The sequence below is a fragment of the Sorex araneus genome, chromosome 7 (genome assembly GCF_027595985.1).
Source record: "Sorex araneus isolate mSorAra2 chromosome 7, mSorAra2.pri, whole genome shotgun sequence".
Taxonomy (NCBI): Eukaryota; Metazoa; Chordata; class Mammalia; order Eulipotyphla; family Soricidae; genus Sorex; species Sorex araneus.
Genome location: NC_073308.1, coordinates 51,370,997 through 51,390,599, shown reverse-complemented (window position 1 = coordinate 51,390,599; position 19,603 = coordinate 51,370,997). Strand labels below are relative to the sequence as shown.

Below are 19,603 nucleotides of genomic sequence, written 5' to 3'. Positions count from 1 at the left end.
TCTCCATTTTTTCCTAGCGCTGAGTTTTTAGTAGCCTCTTTTTTAACTCGTTCTTCCCAGCGGTGCAACATTGGAGACCCATCATTGTTACTGTATTTGGCATATCAAATCCGCCACAGGGAGCTTGCTAGCTCTGCCATTGGGGCAGGATGCTCTCGGTACTTTGCCAGGTTCTCTGAGAGAAAGAACCAGGCTATAAATTCTCCACTTCCTGGAGCGTTTTTTTTAGTCTTTGGATCTTGGCCATTGATGGGATTACTCCACATCAAGGGCAGTTCGTGGCAGAGTCTCTTGCCCCCACACCTGGTTGTCTTCACCTTCACCAGGGCCCCTTGGAGCAGGGTGGATTGAGTTTCCCTCCCCACCCCGAGCAAAGCCCCGGCAGCCAAAGACCTCTGGAACCTAGCCAGAGCCATGCTCAAGACCCCTCTCCACATGCTCGGATGAGCCTCAAGGATGAAGGAACCAGCAGAGGAAGCCAGGTTTGCGGGACCCGGGGCTGAGATATCCAAGCCTGCCCGGATCAGAGCTGGGACTCGTCCACCCAGACCCCTCATTTTCCAGTAGCTTGGCAGTCACACTATAAGACTATGTTTAAAAATGTAAATCAAGACATTTGTCTCATTTTCTTGGACTTCTTTAAGTTCGAACTTACTCCCTGCCTCTGTTCAGTCCTTCTTCCATGGGCTGCTTCAGGCCCACTGAGGCCCTGATTATATTCTTCATTACAGTGGGCTTTCTCGGTTAAATTTCTGTGACAATCCCCCTTACCCTCATGTCTTGGATTATTTATTTATTTATTTTTTTATTTTTGGGTCATACCCGGAGATGCACAGGGGTTACTCCTGGCTCATGAACTCAGAAATTACTTCTGACAGTGCTCGGGGGAACGTATGGGATGCTGGGAATGCCAGGAATTGAACTTGAGTCAGCCATGTGCAAGGCAAATGCCCTACCCACTGTGCTACTGCACCAGGCCCTGTCTTGGATTCTTGCACAAGAGTTCAGTCCATAGCCAAGGGAGCACGTGGCAAACCCCCGTGGATGCTTCTGCCAATATTAACTCAACACCTGGTGCTTTTGTTGTTTCATGTGGTGTCTGCAGCCCAGACTCTTTTGCCAAGAGACCTACCTGGCCTTTGTTTTCACAGTTGGGTGGGAAAGGAAATTCCGGCTGGAGGACTGGACAGGCCCCCTGGTATCTCTCGAGGTGAGGACCAGACAGGCTCACTGGTGTCTGGCAGGTGACTTGCTGTGTTTAGCTCATCACTGAGGCCCCCTCTTCCCCTCTCCTCTCCCTGCTGTGGTGGTGTAGAGCTGACCGCACTGCCACCTGTCTGCAGAGAGGGGACTCCCTGTCCCCAGCGATGGCGTCTCTGCAAAGCAAGCACAGGCTGCTCTGGGCATCTCACTGCAAGGGACCCTCATGCTCCCAAGGTGCCAGTGCCATCTTCGTAGCTTGGAATAGGTGGAGCCTACGGACATCACTCCCATCCCCTGGAAGGCTAATAAGCAGGAGATATAAGGGCAGGGATGAACAGGGCACAGTTGACTCGTATGGCTGCTTATGTGATAGATGTTAATTAACTCTGCAAGCCCGCACGCGCGCGCGTGCGTGTGCGTGTGCGTGTGCGTGTGCGTGTGTGTGTGTGTGTGTGTGTGTGTGTGTGTGTGTGTGTGTGTGTGTAAACACTTGACTTTAGAGCCAGTGGGATGGCTCAAAAAAGCATCTGGGAGTTCTGTTCCCAGCCCTGCATGGTTCTGTGAGCAGAGCTGGAAGTGACTCCTGAGCATTGTTGCATGTGCTCCCCCATGGAAAACGAGAAATAAAAACAAATGTAAAATCAAAACTGAGGTGAGAGGGAGAGCCTTACCTGGTTGTGCTCAGAGGCTATCCACAGCTGTGACTGTGGAGTCTGCTTACAGCAGTGCTCAGGGGACAATGCAGTGCAGGGATCAAACAGGAGTCTCCCAACACAAAGCATTCTATCAACAGTTTGAGCTATCTCTTGACCCCAAAATTTATTCCCAGAACATGTTTCTGCTTTTCTTTCTTTCTATGCATATCTTTTATCATTTAATGTGTAATAAACATTTAGCAGAACCCGAGTTATCTTTCAAGTCAAGAAAATTCTACAGATTCTTCATGAGGTTGAGCAGGAAACTTATCAGTAGAATTCTCTGGTCCTGTATGATTGAGGCTTCTTGCTAATGCAATGAATTGATTTTCCGTGGGACTGTTATAAAATATGTCTCAAAGTATGGGTAAAAATTATTATCAATATGTTTTAGAAACATGGAAAACATGAAATATTCAGGAGAGTGTAATACATTTTTCCTGCCTAGTCTACTGTATTATAGTTTGAAAGCAAGATGTCTAGGTGACTTAAAAACATCACATATATATATATATATATTTTTTTTTTAGTAACTAGTATAAGACTCTTGGAAGTCACTACTACACATAGACATGTGAAGAGCTAGAAAGACTGAAAAATCCACTACTTTTATTTTTTTATCTTTCAGGAGGAGCGGAACAGAGAGATGCAAGCTGCTGGCTTCAGGATGGAGAGACATAGGCAAATATGGTCTTATAAGAACAGGGACTCACAGAATCTTTACAAGAACTGGAAATTATGCCAGAAAGAACCCCTAAACTATAATTAGGGAAGTTAAGTGTGGAATCTGAGAGTTCAAACACTTTGGTGTCTCAGAAAGTGGTGAGGGAAGCAGCTGTTTGAAGGGTGGGACACATTTATATGAAAATTTATAAACAGTAATGTAAATCATGGTGCCTCAAATTTTAAAAATCAATAAAATTAGGGCAGAGAGATAACACAGTTGCTAAAGAGCTTGTCTTGCAAGTGGCCAATGAAGGCACCAAATGAGTCCCAGAACCCTGACAGAAGTTATCACTGAGTGCCGACCCAGGAGTTCACCATTAGCAGTGTCAGGTGTTGCCCCCAAAACAAAAATATAAAAATAAAGATAGATAAAGTAAAATTAACAAAAAAACTTCAGGCATACCTTAGTCACAGGTCATCCCAAAATTTGTGTATTTTATCTACCAGTGTCTTAATGTGTGCATCACTGTCATCATCCCGTTGCTCATCGATTTGTTCGAGCGGGCACCAGTAACGTCTCTCATTGAGAGACTTATTGTTACTGTTTTTGGCATATCCAATATGCACGGGTAGCTTGCCAGGCTCTGCCGCACAGGTTCCATACTCTCGGTAGCTTGCCGGGCTCTCCAAGAGGGGCAGAGGAATCGAACTCGGGTCAGCCACGTGAAAGGCGAATGCCCAACCGCTGTGCTATGGCTCCAGCCCCAACGTGTGCATAATAGTAATTTATATAGAAAAACAACCTCACACTAGCAACAGGGAGTGGCAGAAGATTACAAGTTGGGGAAAGTGAATGCTATGATGGTGCTTGGTCACAAGTAATGTAGAGATTAAACTCTATCATTGGCAGTATTGTAAACCATGATGCCTCAGTGAAAATTAAGAAAGAAACTTCTTCAATATAACATATCAAGAGAATGAAAACACAAATAATGGACCTGGAGGAAATATTTGCAAAATGCACACCTGAGAAAGAATTCTATGAAATGTGTAATATGTAAACCTCTAAAATTAACAAGAAAATGAGAATAGAGGTAAAATTACAGAACAAAATTGTGGTATCATCAAAGAGTAAATAGCAATAACACAGTATAAAAAGACGCCCAATGTCATATGTCATGAAAAAATACAAAATAAAACATAAATGAGGTAGTGCTTTAACAACTGTCATAAAGGGAAACTTCCAGAGCACTGACAATACCAAATTCTGGTGAGGATATACATCAAAGGGGAAAAAATGACTCACTGCCAGTGCAATATTAAGGGTGCAACATTATAAAGATACAGTGAAAGAAAGTGTAGCAGTTTTTTAAAAATCTAATAATACCCCTATCACAGTTATAGAAGAGGAATTCCTCGTTATTAATATAAATGAATTGAAAATATACCCACAAAGGCCCTGCACACAAATATTTATAGAAGGCACAAATAAATCTAGAATTGCCAAAACTTGCATATAGCCAATATATTCTTCAATGGGTGAACTGATAAAAATGTGCATCAATATAATGAAATGTTATTCAGCATCAGAAAGAAATAAGCTATGGGCTCAAGACCTTAATAAAGTTATGTGTAACACCTAGTATTATACAGAAGAAGAAGAGGAAGAAGGATGAAAGAGGAGGAGGATGAGGAGAAAGAAGGGGAAGAGGAAGAAGAGAAAGAGAAAGAGGAGATAGAGGAGGAGAAGATGAAGATGGAGAAGGAAAGGAAGGAAAAATGGAATGAAAGTAGGAATGGAAACAGTGAGAGAAAGAGAAGAAGAAAATAGTTCATCTTTTGTCTTGTTACATTGAGGAACAGAAAACGTAAATTGCCATTATTAGTGAGATTTTCCTTCCATTCTAGAAGTAAATGAAAACTATAGTCATGGAAGTTGATCACATCAGATATATCCTTTTATTTGGTGTCTAATGGAGAAAAGTTTATTGCAAATATTTAGGAGTGTAAAATAAAACCGAGAAACTGCCCCAGTGCCGTGTAGTCCCATCAACGGCCAACATCCAGTGACTATAAAACTAAGCTCCCGGAAGGGAGTGAAAAAGAGTCTCTTGCCCCTGTGTCCGGCTGTCTTCACTGGGGCCCCTCGGAAGGGGTGGGTTGAATTTCCCTCCCTACCCCGAGCAGAGCACCAGCAGCAGAAAACCTCCAGAACCCAGCCACAGTCATGCTCAAGGCCCCTCTCCACAAGTTCGGACGAGCTTCACGCCTGAAGGAACCGGCAGAGGAACCCAGGTGTGTGGGACTCAGGGCTGAGATCTCCAAGCCTGCTCAGATCGGGAATGGGCCTCTTCCTCCCAGATCCCCCATTTTCTAGTAGCTTGGCAGTCACACCCAGAAACTGCCCCCAGCGCTCTGTAATCCCCAAAACAGCCAACATCCAGAGACTATAAAACCAAACTCCCGGACACCTTATAGCCTAGTTCTTCCTCTGGGAGAACCTGGCAATCTACCGAGAGTTTTCTGCCTGCATGGAAGAGCCTGGCAAACTCTCCGTGGCATATTCATATGCCAAAACGAGTAACATTGATGGGGCTCATTCGCTTGGCCCTGAAAGAGCCTCCAATACGGTACTGTTGGGAAGAACGAGTAAAGAGAGGCTTCTAAAATCTCAGGGCTAGGAGGAATGGAAACATTATTGAGACAGCTCGAAAAAATCGACGATCAATGGGATGATGATGATGATGATGATGATGATGAAAAAAAATAAAGTTATTCAGAAATAAATAAGAAAAATTTAAAGTCTCTTAACCTGGGATTTTATGGAAAACATTAAATATTTCAAGTTGTATGCTTAACATGCAGCTGACCTCAGAGTGATCCCTGTTATACCATATTATCCTCCAACTGTCACTAAAAATAATGCTTCAAAGAGACAGGAGTAATTTCTGAGCTTCCTAGGTGATTTAAAAAAAAAAACCCTCAAAAACAAACAACAACAACAAAAAAGATGGTGGCAATAAATGTTCAATTCAGTGTAGAGTAATAAAGACTATATAGTAAATCATAGAAATATCCACTAACTCAATAGGACATTGAGAAAGTAAATAGGACTAGCTGAAACAAGAACAAACTTTCGTTAAATATGACTTTTAGTTGTTGGACAGGTCACAAAGAACAGCTCACAAGCATAGGTAAACTTCTGGAGGAAGAATCAGAGGCGTCTCTGGAAGCACATGCTGAAGAAGAGAACAGAGGAAGATCGAGTCTATGGACAAGACCTCTCAGAGGGCAGGCAAAGAGCAAGACAGCAAAGCATGTGTTAGTAAGATACAACTCCTTCATCAGCTCCAACATAGAGTCACTGAAAGTCAGTTTTAGTTGTTCCTAAAAGTTTCTCTATTTATCTTTGGATGACTGGTATCTGAGGCTAAAGATATTCAGGAGCAACTTTAATCATCATAAATATGAAGATAAGCTCTTTCTGCTTTATCATTTTAGGGATTAAAGGACTTTGATAACTTGAAGGGGCTTAGTGAGCGTTGATAAATATGACTTCTAAAATCCTTACAAATGCTCCAAGGTAATGCAGCAGAAGCCCCCTCACGGTGCACTTAACTTATTGTTTTTAAGAGAAAAGGTGTTGGATATCATTGGTTTGTCCTTTCTCCCTTGCCACAGAGTTTGGGTTTATCTGGTAATATTCTCTAAACTATTTTAGACTACATTGGTATGTCCTGCTCCCCTTGCCACTAGGAGCTTAGGTATATCAGTCACGCCCATCAAAGTCACTCCCATTCCTTTGTTTATCTGTAACCACTTCTACCAGTTTATCTGCTCTTCCTCTAATCAAACTCTGTTAATTTTTAAGGTCAGACCTTGCTAGGACAGTGAACTTGTATTGTAAATTAATATTGTCTTTCTCCTCTCTTATGTCTTTTGAATAGTTTACTTTAAAACAATATCCTTTTTGTGTAGACAAAGAAAGACATTTATTAATATGCTTTGGTAACATGGGATTTAATTGGCTTCAAATATTATTCACTCCCTGGCATCTGCTTTCTGGACTTAAGCCTAAGCTGCCCTTACTTCCTAGCACCCCCAAAAGGAGGGTCCCGACGAGGGAAGGGACGGACCCAGGACAAGCGGTGAGTTATGTGCTACCCTGGCATCAAGATGGGCCTGGCCAAAGCGCCTAATGCTTAACTATATGTTAAAAGCTTGGTCATGGATATGTTATGTCATGATCCAGAAGCAACGAGGAGACTAGGACCCTGCTAGGGCTAGGAAAGACTAATCTGGCCTGGACACTGTAGTCTTAGATCGAGGTGACCCCAGGAGAGCAATTCTATAAGCTTAATGCATCTCTTGCTATGTCCATACAAAATGATTTATAATATGAATGCTTATATGTTAGTTGGACAAAGAGAGGAGAAACACACCCATGGGATTCCGCTCTTGGGCGGATGTCCTGCTGAAAGAGATTCTGTCCTAGTGAAAGCATCCCCTAAGGGATAGAACTTTACCCCCTATTGACTGTAACCACACCTATGCATAAGCCCCTGCGCCGCTGGATCCAGTGCCGGATGCAGGGGGATTTAAGGTGGCCGTATGAGGGGGCTGGGGGCGAGTTCCAGGGGAGATCCAGAGAAAAAGAATGAAGTAGGATGGGGAAGGAAGAAACAGGAGGAGAATCAGAGGAGAATGGAGATGGGAATGGAATAAACTGCGGTTGAGACCAACCATCTTGCCTCCGTTTCTTCCTTAGCCTGCCTCGTCATCGCCATCAACCTCCCCGGGGTGGGGGAAGCGGCTGGAGAGGACCAAATTCAAGTGGCAGGAGAGACAGCGCCACTGCCCTGGGTCCTGTGCCTGGCTCAGTGTGGTGAAGAGCTCCGCACCCCTTATTTTTCTTCTTTTTTGTATTTTCACACAAAAAGGTAAGAAGAACACGGTGTCCATAGAAGGAAACCTGCTCTGACCTCTCAGTGGTCTCAAGTAAATGACCACATCAGCCATCTGTGAGTTTTCTCATCTGTAAACTAAAAATTGGAATTTATTCCATCATTCAAAAGGTATTTTTGGGTGGGTTTGTAATTGGACTGCTAGTGTGTGAAATGCACAATTTTAGCCTCCTAACAGAACAATTCTGAGAAGCAAATGAATTGCCATGATGAAAACTTAGTACAGTGTCTAGATCCTACCAAGTATTCATTGCATCCATTTATCTCGCAAAGAGTATTTTCTCTGGAAATGATGGACAATTGGGCTATTACTGAATTAGACTGGTAAGAGGTCAAGAGTTTCAAGTTATTTGTTGGAAATATTCAAGCATGGAGCATGGGAGATAGCTTACAGGACTATTATGCTTGTTTCTAGTTCCAAAGGTGCCTTCAGCACCTGAGAACAGTCCCTGAGCACTGGCGCATTTGGCCTCCTTCAAGAGATAAAGAAAAAAAGGAAGAAATAGCAGTATATAGAAGAAAGGATAGACCGAATTAGGGATCCTAAAAACAAAAAGGTCTTTATGTTTACCTTCTAAGGAACATAGGAGGAAGTACCAGTACTAAGTCCTTATAGCAGTCGAGGATGGGCAAAGGGTAACTGTTGGGGAAGGCAAAGCAGGGGCCAATCAAGGCTAATCTGCAGTGGGTACAATAAACCAGTAGGGGGCAGAATGAAGTTGCCCATTACTCCTCACTGCATAAGGGAATAAAACTGTGTCTTGCGCATAAAGAACTACACAATAGTTTGCATTATCAAAATTTTCAGAATTAACACACAAAAGAAGATAATTCTGACATCTTTAACTATGAACCCTGTGATTCACCTACTCAAATCATAAGAAAGCAAGGCCTCTTAAAGACATAATTATAAACTGGAACAATCAAATTTATAAATATTACATGGCTGCATAATTTCAGTGTATGCCATACTCTGTAAAAGGAAAAATTATGGACAGAGGTTAAGAAAAGAGTAATTTTTATGAACCCGAGAGAGGTATATATAGAAGACAGGGGAAGTGAAATATTTAGAACACTGACCATAGTGACAAATGCCATAATGATAAATAGAGTCATTATGCAATGTCCAAGGCTGCGGAATGAACAAGATTATGAGTGAGCTCCAATGTGTAAACTATGATTTTGGGGAAGCTATGACACATAAATGCAATTTTATCAATTATTCTATTCTGGGGTAAGGTGGTTTGGTAATGAGAAGGCTACCAATATGGATCACAGCAATGTGCACATAGGTAAATATTACTACATTTTCCTCTGAGTTGGCCTAAATTAAATTAAAAAAAATAACAATACAGATTTACATATTTGTATTAATGTAACTGTAATATTTAAGTTCCTTAATTTCCTCTTGAGACTGTTAGGAAGGGGTGGTTCAAAGTTTTTAGATTTGAACTCTCTTAGCTAAAGGAGGACCAGTCACATAAAAAAAAGTTACAGAACACTTATTAAGTGGTTAATATCAATCATTTATTTTATTGTATAGGGGATATATTTTAAACTTATAATAAAATACTGCACTAGATATTAGCAAAAAAGGCTGAGAAACCATTTTATTAGGAATAGATAAGTAATTTCCTTTGTCCATTTCACTTCTCACTATCACATAAACTAATTCATTGTTATCAATCCTAGGGTGATTTAAATCTTGAGAAACTAAATATTTGAATAAAGTATTTCCCTTTATGTCCAGTGTAATTAGGGTGGAAAGAAAAAGTCTCTGCCATAAAAATACATCAATGTGATTATTTTTAGTATATTAATGTTAACATATAACCAATTCATTAATATAAAATAATGGTGAACATCACTGTCACTGTCATCCCATTGCTCATAGCCTTCAAATATTGTACAGGCATAAATGTATTTATCCCATTTAGATGAACTGAAATCTATTCATTAAATTTTGCAAGTGATAATATTTTGAGATACAAAATGATAGTACAAATTCAATGTTTATCATTGAAAACTAATAAAGTTCAAGAGTGTTTTGTGATTTAAAAAAAATAAGTCTCCATTATTTTAATCAAATTTTAATCATCATAAACTTTTTCAGTATCTGTACTTTTAGTTATCAATTTCATCCACTGTTTTTATTTATATTTTGATAGAAATAATATTTATATCTATTTTGTTTGCTCTTTATATTTTGATTCTTTATATTTTAATTCTCTTGTTTGATTTGATCGGGCTGGAGCAATAGCAGAGTGGTTGGGCATTTACTGTGCACTTGGCCACCAACCTGTGTTTGATTTCTCCGCCCCTCTTGGAGAGCCTAGCAAGCTACTGGGAGTATCTCGCCCACATCGTAGAGCCTGGCAAGCTACCCATGGTATATTCGATATGCCAAAAACAGTAACAATGAGTCTCACAATAAGAGACATTACTGGTGCCCGCTCGAGCAAATCAAAGAGCAATGGGATGACAGTAACATTGACAGTTTGATTTGATCAAGTCTCTAAACTATTCATTACTACTTTTGTTTTTCTTCAGTTTGTTTATATATGCAGAGTAAGGTTCAAAAATTTCAGATACCCTGTTTTTTCTTTATTGACAGACAAAACATTTATGTCTGTCAATAAAGACACTTAGTATGAACCTAGACAAGATTATTAAAAATCGTATACTTGCTAAGAACACTCGAGTATAGTAATATTTTGAAGTTGACTTATACACATTTTAAATGTGATTAGTGTCTCTATTTGTAAACCGCTCATAAGGAAAATGTGACTAATACTATCTAATCTAATTTTGAATTTAAATGAAAATGTGTTTTGGCATACAGTAAGGAATCAATAAAGTATATTAGAGGTGACTGTGGGAGACTCTTCCGGAAAAGGGTGATTATGATTTTATATTTTTCAAAATGAAAATCAAACTACACTAAAAATTAACATAATTAATGTTGAACCACTCATCTAATTTGGAAATTCACAGTCTAATTATTAAAACCCTGCTTTTAGCAATCTGGGAGAAATTTGAATGTACTGTGCCCTGATATTACAGCCTAACAACTAGAAGAGAAAAAAGACATAGCCATTGTCTTACATTGTACCGACCTCCTATTCAATTTCTTCACAACTTGAAGCTTAAGAAATTAATATTTATTTTCAATCCAAGTTTCTGTAATCCAAGAAGTTTATTTGAGTTGCCAACTTTGGCACTGTAGCTTTCACTTGCTTTGACTTCCCCATATTTTAGAAAATTTGTTCCTGAACAAATTATCTACGAACAAAATACTAATAAATTCATCTAGAATTCAGTTTTCCTGACATATTTGTTCTAAAATATATTATTGTATTCTATGATTATGAATTTTTGTTTCTGATTACTTTCAGTCATATTTTGGTTTAAACAACTAATGAGTTGAAGGCAGAATCTCACATGGCAAGCTACCCTTGGCATATTTGATATGCCAAAACAGTAACAATAATGGGCTTCATTCCCTGGCACTGAACATGACAGAGACAAATGGAGACGTTATTGGTGCCCACTTGAGCAAATCGATGAGCAACTGGCCAACAGTGATACGGTGAATGACTTGACAGGACTACTGATAACTGTTTTAATTTCTACTAATTATCTAATTTATATTGTCATTATTTTCACTTTCTTCCCTCATAAAGCACCAGCTCCACAAAAATTTAATGCTCATTTTATTGTGTAACAATATCACTGATCACGTTATCTTAGTTATTACAACTCTATGAAATGCTTCCAGTTTTGCTATTCCACTACATTTACTTTTGAGACCTTGTTTCAGAAAACAAGGACAAAAGTTTGAAGTATTTTAATACTATGTAATACTTCTTGATTTACATTCAATAATAAAAACATCTAGTGATGGATATGTTGCTACTGTAATAATAACATTAATAAATGATAAATGGAATAAATAACATGAAATAAAATAATGAAGACATCACCAAAATCCTTGCCCGAGATATATTAATCCTAGTTCTTTATATGTATAAACTTTGTAGAATTATTTGTGTTCATACATACTGCACATATCCATCTACATTTCTCAATATCTTTTAAAAATTGAAATTGATCCAAAGTCAAAATTATTCATAAATTTATAATAGCAATTTAATAATATAAGCAATATATTTTAAATATGTGAATTCTTGTTAATTGCAAAGATCAAAACATCTCCGATCATCGTGATTTCTATAACTATTATACTAGTGGACTGGAGCGATAGCACATTGGGCAGGGCATTTGCCTTGCATTCGGCCGACCCGGGTTCGATTCCTCTGTCTCTCTCTGAGATCCCAGCAAGCTACCTAGAGTACCCTGCCCCCACAGCAGAGCCTGGCAAGCTACCCGTGACTTATTCGATATGCCAAAAACAGTAACAAGTCTCATAATGAAGATATTACTGGTGCCCACTCAAACAAATCGATCAACAATGGGATGACAGTGCTACAGTGCTACATGATTCTAATAATTTGACATCAGAGGAGAATGCAACAAGTGGAATTTCTTCAAGCTTTCTTTTGAAAAACATTTCATTATTTCCCTAATATTTTATATAATATTCCATGCATATTTTGACTTTTAATGAAAGCCATGTATCAAATATACAAATGAACTGTATAAAATTTTTGCCATAATAGTATATTTCTATGCCGTTTATATCGGTATATTCCTCGCAATGAACACTATTTTTAGCATAATACAATTCTATATTTCCCACTATAGCTAAAATTTCTGTTTTAACATCAAGTCATACAGTAAAAAAGATGGATGTAATCCATGTAGAGCCATTTACCATCTGGTTAAGCAAATACACTTAAAGATACTTCTGCAATTGTGATCAAGTAACAGCAGATCTAAGAACAGACAGAGCTTGGACTCTAAAATGATGATTGTACAGCTGTAGTTAGCATCATTAGAGACCAATAAAATCTTTATGTTCCGTTTGGATGGCAAGAACCTTTATCAAAGAGAAGCTCAAATGGCTAAATAACAAAGAAATGATCCATTTAGCAGTTGTTTTAAATTTAAGACAGATAATGGAACTTCTAAGTCATAATTAGCTTTTAACACTGGGAAGATTGTTTTCAAGTTCTATATTCCATTCTAATATTTTAAACTTGTCGTCTTCCCATAATTCTTTGATTATGGCACTGCTTCATTTTTTCTAATGTTGTCATCAATATAAGCTAAAGCCATAATCCTTAAGAGCTAAGCAATGGAATTATCAGAACTCTTTCATACTATTTCCAATTAAACAGCACAATAGGAAAAAAAAAACACACTGAATGTCTTTTGCCTAGAGAAAAAAAGCAGATATATACTTTTGTTTTCTTATCAGGTAATTCAAAATTATTTCTGAACATTGCATATTTATTGTGTTCTCTGTTAACAGGGCAATTTCTAAGTAGTTATATAAGGTCTATTAAAACAGAACAGATGAGCACAGCACACTGCTTACTGATCTGCAGTTTCAGCAACAACCCCTTAGAAATTGCCCTTAAGAATTTTCAGTGCTATAAATTGACATCAGCAATTTTTATTAATTGGCATTTTCGCTTTCTCTAAAGATTCAATAATTCTTGGTGCCCAAGTTCTTTAATCATATTCCAGACTGGAGGGTAAAAACAACTTTTTACTTAAAAAGTTAATATTATTTAGGCTTTTCTAGGAAATGCCTGAAATAATTACATTTATCCATGTTATAAAACTAATTAAAAAAAAACACCTCATTCTAAGACTACTATAAAATCATTAACATTTGTGGATAGTATACAGCTCTCAGGTTTAGAATTTTTCTTGGAGAAAAATTACAATTCATCCAACACAACGCTTTGCATTTGAATAAAGAAATTTTAGCCTGAGATTAGTGTTTGAATAGAGTGTACAAAGTTATACAGAGGGTAATGTTAGATTTCTCTTATTCTAGAGTTCATTTCCTGTTCATTTAACTATAAAACTATTAATCCTGACTTTGGGAAAGAGCAGAAGACTTATTGCACACTCACACAAATCTAGGACCACTAACAATTATTATTTTAATTTAATATTTGAACAAATCAAAACAATTAGTTTTGTCATTTCTATATGTCTGCTTGTGTAAAAGAACACATATGCTCCTATATACTCCTAAGCATATCTATAAGCTTGTGCACATGTGCAGAAAAATATTTTTTTTTTGAAGTAAAAGATTTTATTCAGAGGTTTCTGAGAGAGGGAGGAAGGGATAAGTGGAAAAGAAAAACCAGTAGGAGTAACGCGCTCAAGAGAGAACGCGGGCTTCTCCAAGGGTGGAGGAAGCCAGAAAAATATTTTTTGGAACAAGTATTTATACCATGCCTGATATTGTACATGATTCTTTTATAAAACAGTAAGCTTTTTCTTTTCCCTATAATAACATGCACAATATATATTAAAACTATTGACTCTATTAGTATTCATCAAAAGTCAAAGATTAGAAATATAAGTCATAATAAAAGCTAAAAAACACATATCACATATTATGTGATAACCATTGTTTTTGATAATTACATTCAGTGTTCAGTTAGCTCAACAAATCTATAACGTAGGCATTTTTATAATTCCCACTTTGTTAGATACAGTGTTTGGTTAACTTACCCAAATTCTTACAGGTAATATAACAAATAATAATATATATGACAATATATATATATAAGACACAGAAATAAAAAAAACAGACTTAATCATATTCTGGCATGCATTTTTATTAAACTCTTAGCTTATTTACATGCTCTTAACTACACTGTTTTTCTTTATTACAATTACAATTTTTTTTCTTGTTTGGGTCACACCCAGCAGTGCATAGGGATTATTCCTAGCTTTGCACTCAGGAACTACTCCTGGTGTGCTCAGGGGACCATATGGGTTGCTGGGAATCGAACCTGGGTTGGCCGAGTACAAGGCAAACCCCCTACCTGCTGTGCTATCGATCCAGGCCCTACAACTACAAATTTTAAGCCAAAGGGACAGATAGATATCTCACTGGGAACAGCATAAATTTTAATCCCTGACACCATACAGTCCCCCAAGCATAGAGCCAGAGTATCACTAACAATTGCTGGTATGGTGTAAAAACAAATGAATGAATGAATCAATCAATAAGTAAGTTATTACAAATGTCTTTCACTGAGTATGAATAAGTAAGGCGATACATTGTTGCAGTTCTTTCTACTTTTCAAGGAAGCACTAATTTTATATCATCCCACTAGTATGTGCCATACCCTTTTATTCAAAAGCACCATTTAAGTGAGATTTACGATTATATCTATCTGAGATCTCAAGTGTGTGGTAAGACTTGTCACACTTCCTTAATGCCAAGGTCAGGTATTAAGATCATATTTTAAGTCCAGGAAGAAGTCTGCTATCTACAGAAGCATTGCTGGATTTCAATAGCATATATTAATTGCCTATGACTTGTCTAGAACATTATCAAGTGCAGAAAAAAACAATCACTGCAACAACTGTAGCACTGTGGCACTGTCATCTCATTGTTCATCAATTTGCTCAAGAGGGCACCAGTAACATCTCCATTGTGAGACTTCTTAATGTTTTTGGCATATCAAATATGCCATGGGTAGCTTGCCAAGCTCTATCCTGTGGGCGAGATACTCTCGGTAGCTTGCTGGGCTCTCAGAAAGGGATAAAGGAATTGAATCCGGGTTGCCCACATGCAAGGTAAATGCCCCACCCACTTTGCTATTGCTCCAGTCCTAACTGCAACAACAATAACCAAAATATAATATAACAGTATACCAGAACATGACATCACTTTTCTTCCAGTATTATTTTTTCTTAGATTTTCACAAATTAATTTCATCAATGACATAGGACAGACACCTGAGTCACAATAGAGATTTTTTCTTCTCCAATCTATATGGTTATGGAAATATACTGATGTCTGGGTAGTTAAAATATTAATTTAGATTTAACATTTTGATATATAATGTCATGAACCTTGAGTTCCACAGTGATGCTGAATTCTCAAAAATACTACCAATAACACAGATTTTTTTGTATATCTTTATTGATTTTCCACCTGAACTACTTCCTTCTTTAATAGTTAAAATACTACACTGAAATTTCAAACTGAAACTTATAGCTGAAAATCCTGAATACTAACAAGTTATCATACATTAAGCTGATTATAGCTTCTTATTTCCTAAAATGTTCATGCTAACCTTGATTACAATTAGAACTTTTCTTAATTAACCTCTACCAATGTATTAATACTTTATAAAAATTTTAATTTAAATGCTGGGGAAAAGATTTCTACCCATCATGCAACCACCATTTGCCCCACAAGAATTTGACAGTTTTACATCTTAAAGCAGCTCAACATAACTGAGAAAAGTTCATATCTTCAATTTTTTTTACATAATATTAAGAATTAGTCTTCATATTTCAATAAATATTAATGATTATAAGACAGAGCTTACATCTAGTAATACAACAGCTGCAGAAGCAGATAAACAGGAAAATTTTCATATCTGAAACCTGGAAGAACTATTACACTATTTTAATTAGGTATCTGGAGATTTACATAATTTCATAAGAAAAATATTATTGAACAAAAATGAATGTGTATTTATTCCCTTAAGACCTTTCAGATTATAGAGAATTTTATATTCATATTAGCATTTTATAATTTTAATTTCAGTATGAAGCATCGATCAAACATACACTCTGTAAAATATATGGATTATTTTCCTCTAAGGTGATTACCAATCTTATTAACATATGTAATAGATGAATATTTTTTCAAAATAATAAATACATATTAATATGATATGCTTTTAGCATAAAGAATACACAGACATTTAGATCAGAGGTTCCAAAACTTATTTGGACTACTTCCAACTTTCCAGAAAATAATTATTCATTACCTTCCCTGAAAGGAAAGAAAATAAACAGAATGCAAACCTCAATTCACCTAAGGCAACTAGAGTCCTCTTGGCTTATTCCCACATCCCCAGGGGTGGGGGTTGGAATTAACCATCTTGGAAAACACTGATAGGCAATTTTATAGGATCATGCTGATAAAAAATATATATATTATTTAAATATAAATTGTATAGTTCACCTAAATCATTTTAGTAGGTAAGTGAGGACAGACTAAGTAATTCATTTAGTCTAATTATAAACTTCAACTATAGTCCATTAAAAAATGTTTAATAAATATATCCACCAGTTTTCTTAGTTTATTATGGCAAGATTTCTGTAATGGGTTAATGGAAACTTTTTAATTAGTAGGCTTTTTTTTAAACTTCTGGCTAAATAAAAGAGTAAAGAATGTCAGGAGTATTAGTGACGATCTTCCTACCAACTCATATTTCCCCCCTTTTATCAGTTACTTGCCTTAGTTGGTGCATTAGTTATATGCAAACTGGCATTAATATGTCATTATTAATTAAAGTCTTTATATAAACATTACTTTTTGCTTTGTTGCTATAGATTTTGACAAATATATTAGGATGTACACTACCCATTAAAATATCACACATAAATGTTTCAGTCTTGAATAATCCCCTATCCTTCACTCATTTATCCTCATCTCATCTCTAAAACCTTGAACAAATAAAGCTTAGTCATTGAATCATATGGTAAGTCTATGTTCCTATGTTCAACTTTGTAAAAATTTGTCATAGCATCACAACCACGCCAACATCTGGTATTACCTGTTTGGTTCCTTGCATAGCCGTTCGAATAGAGCACATTATTATCTAATCATCTGTATTTACAATTTACAAGTGGACAATTATGTCAAAAATCTTTTCACACACATATTTACCATCTATGCATTTTCTTTTCTGGTTGCTGCTCGTTTTTTGAGCCATGCCCAGTAGTGCTCAGGAACTACTTTGGGCTGTGTGCACAGTAGTCAAGTGGGGTTGTGCTCGGGAGACCCATGTGCAGTGAGAGGTCTACTCGATCATTAAAATGTCATTAAAGATATAATTTCTTTAGGGAGGTACTAATCTATGTTCAGGCTCTACTAAACAACATACTTTTATTTTCAGAAGAGATACTTCCTCCATCCTATATCCTCTTTGATGGAATATGTCTATCTTCAGTATGTAAAGCAGTCTGGCTTAGGAACATTAGGTCTTGGTATATGACATAATGAACCTACTACTAGAATCTAATTTTATGAATGACAACTCTCTTTCCGTTGGCCAGGGAAAAAGTAAGTCACTTGACACTTGAATATATGTCTCTAGCGCCTGCCTCTCAGGGAAATGATGCAGAAAACAAAGGCATGAAATGGACAGACATTTATAAGCTATTACTTGAGCCCCAATTGTAACACTGTAATATCCATTTAATGAACCATTGTATAAATTCAATTTCTCGCTTTTGGGTAAATTCACTTCTCTGGATTTTTATTCTGTCACTCCCAGTATTAAAGCTTTAGTAAATATTTTAACACAACATGTCATTAAAAGATCTAACCTGAAGAACTAATAGCATCTTCAGAAAGCTATTCTGTCCTCATCAGTTGTTTTGTTTGAAGCTAGTGCGTTTGTCTTGAATATGTGCCATGTGCCTGGTATCAATACATTGATTTGAAAACTGTATTTTAAAATACAATATAAATATACTGTACTTGAAAATGCAATGATTAAAAGTCAAATAATGTCCCTGAGTTCAGGGAATTTCATTCTAGTGTATGTGTAGTGAGGGATTGTTGCAGAGAAAAACAGAAAATACATTTTGATAAAAAAACAAGGTCAAGTAATCCAGCTCTTTCAGTGCAACAAAGCATTGTGGCAAAAGCAGCAAAGCAAGACATACATAATAGATGAGAACAGGTAACAAAAGTACCATCAAGGGGATGGAGAGCAATGCAGTGGATATTATGCTTGTTATGCACACAACAGAACTGGGTGAAATTCTCAGCTCCCTGTGTAGTTTTCTGAGCCTCACCAGAAGTGATTGCTGAGAAAAGTTCAGGACTAAGCCCTGAACACTACCTGGTATAACTGGGAAAAAATTACCATCTGAGTTCTCAGCTAGGACTGCTAATCTATATCTCTGTAGCGAGATTTGTAACTGGATTGGAAGAAATAGCACTGTCAAAGTCATTAAAGTATCCAACAAAATTTAATTTAATGCAATCTTTACTAAAATCTCAACAACAATCTTCAAGGAAACAGAAAAATATGATGCTGAAGTCCTCTTAATCACCCTCCCCCCCACTCACACATACGCACTAAATTGGAGCAAAGAAATTCAGTTCAATAGATGGTTGCTAGGAAAACTATAGAGACACATGTAAATTATATTTACAAAAATTCACTTAGAATTAATTAAAGGCTTAAATGTTAGAGCCAAAACCATAAAATGCATTGAATAAAACATAAGTAAAACACTTCTCAATATTGGTTTCTGTAATGTATTCAGGAATTTGACTCCAACAGCAAGGGAATGTAAAACAAAACCAAATATAATGGATTATATCAAACAAAAGATGTCTGCATAGTGGAAGAAACTCTTCTTATAAAAAATAAACTATTTACTGGTTAAAAATATCTGCCAAAAATATAATAAAGGGCTAACGTACAAGAAATACAAAGATTTTTTTTCTTTTCAAGAAGAAAATGTGTTAATGCCCTATATCCCAGTAGCCAGAAAGAGTGTTGGGGGGTGTATAAAGGAAAATATATTTTCATATATGTTTCACATAGTATTGAAGGAAATATAACTGGGTTTAGCTTCTATGTAAAATAATACTTATATCTCAAATATTAATGATACTAATAATGATATACCATAGGATCCACAAATTCCCTTCTTATATATCTAACTAAAGGCAATAATGCCTATTCAAAAAGATACATGTACTTTTATTCTCAATGGAACACTGTTTAATATAGTTCAAGGCTGGAAAAAACTCCAGTACTCAGTAACAGATATATAGATAATTAGTGATGTTTATGTATTTTTTAAAAAAGGAGATCACTGTATCACTGTCATCCGTTGCTCATCGATTTGCTCAACAGGCACCAGTAACATCTC

General features: G+C 36.7%; 1 protein-coding gene across 4 annotated transcripts in view; it reads right to left on the bottom strand.

The window, feature by feature from the left end:
• The window catches only part of FSTL5 (follistatin like 5), a 693,844-nt gene that overhangs the window by 410,405 nt on the left and 263,836 nt on the right, over nucleotides 1–19,603 (bottom strand). The gene's annotated exons all lie outside the window — the stretch shown is intronic.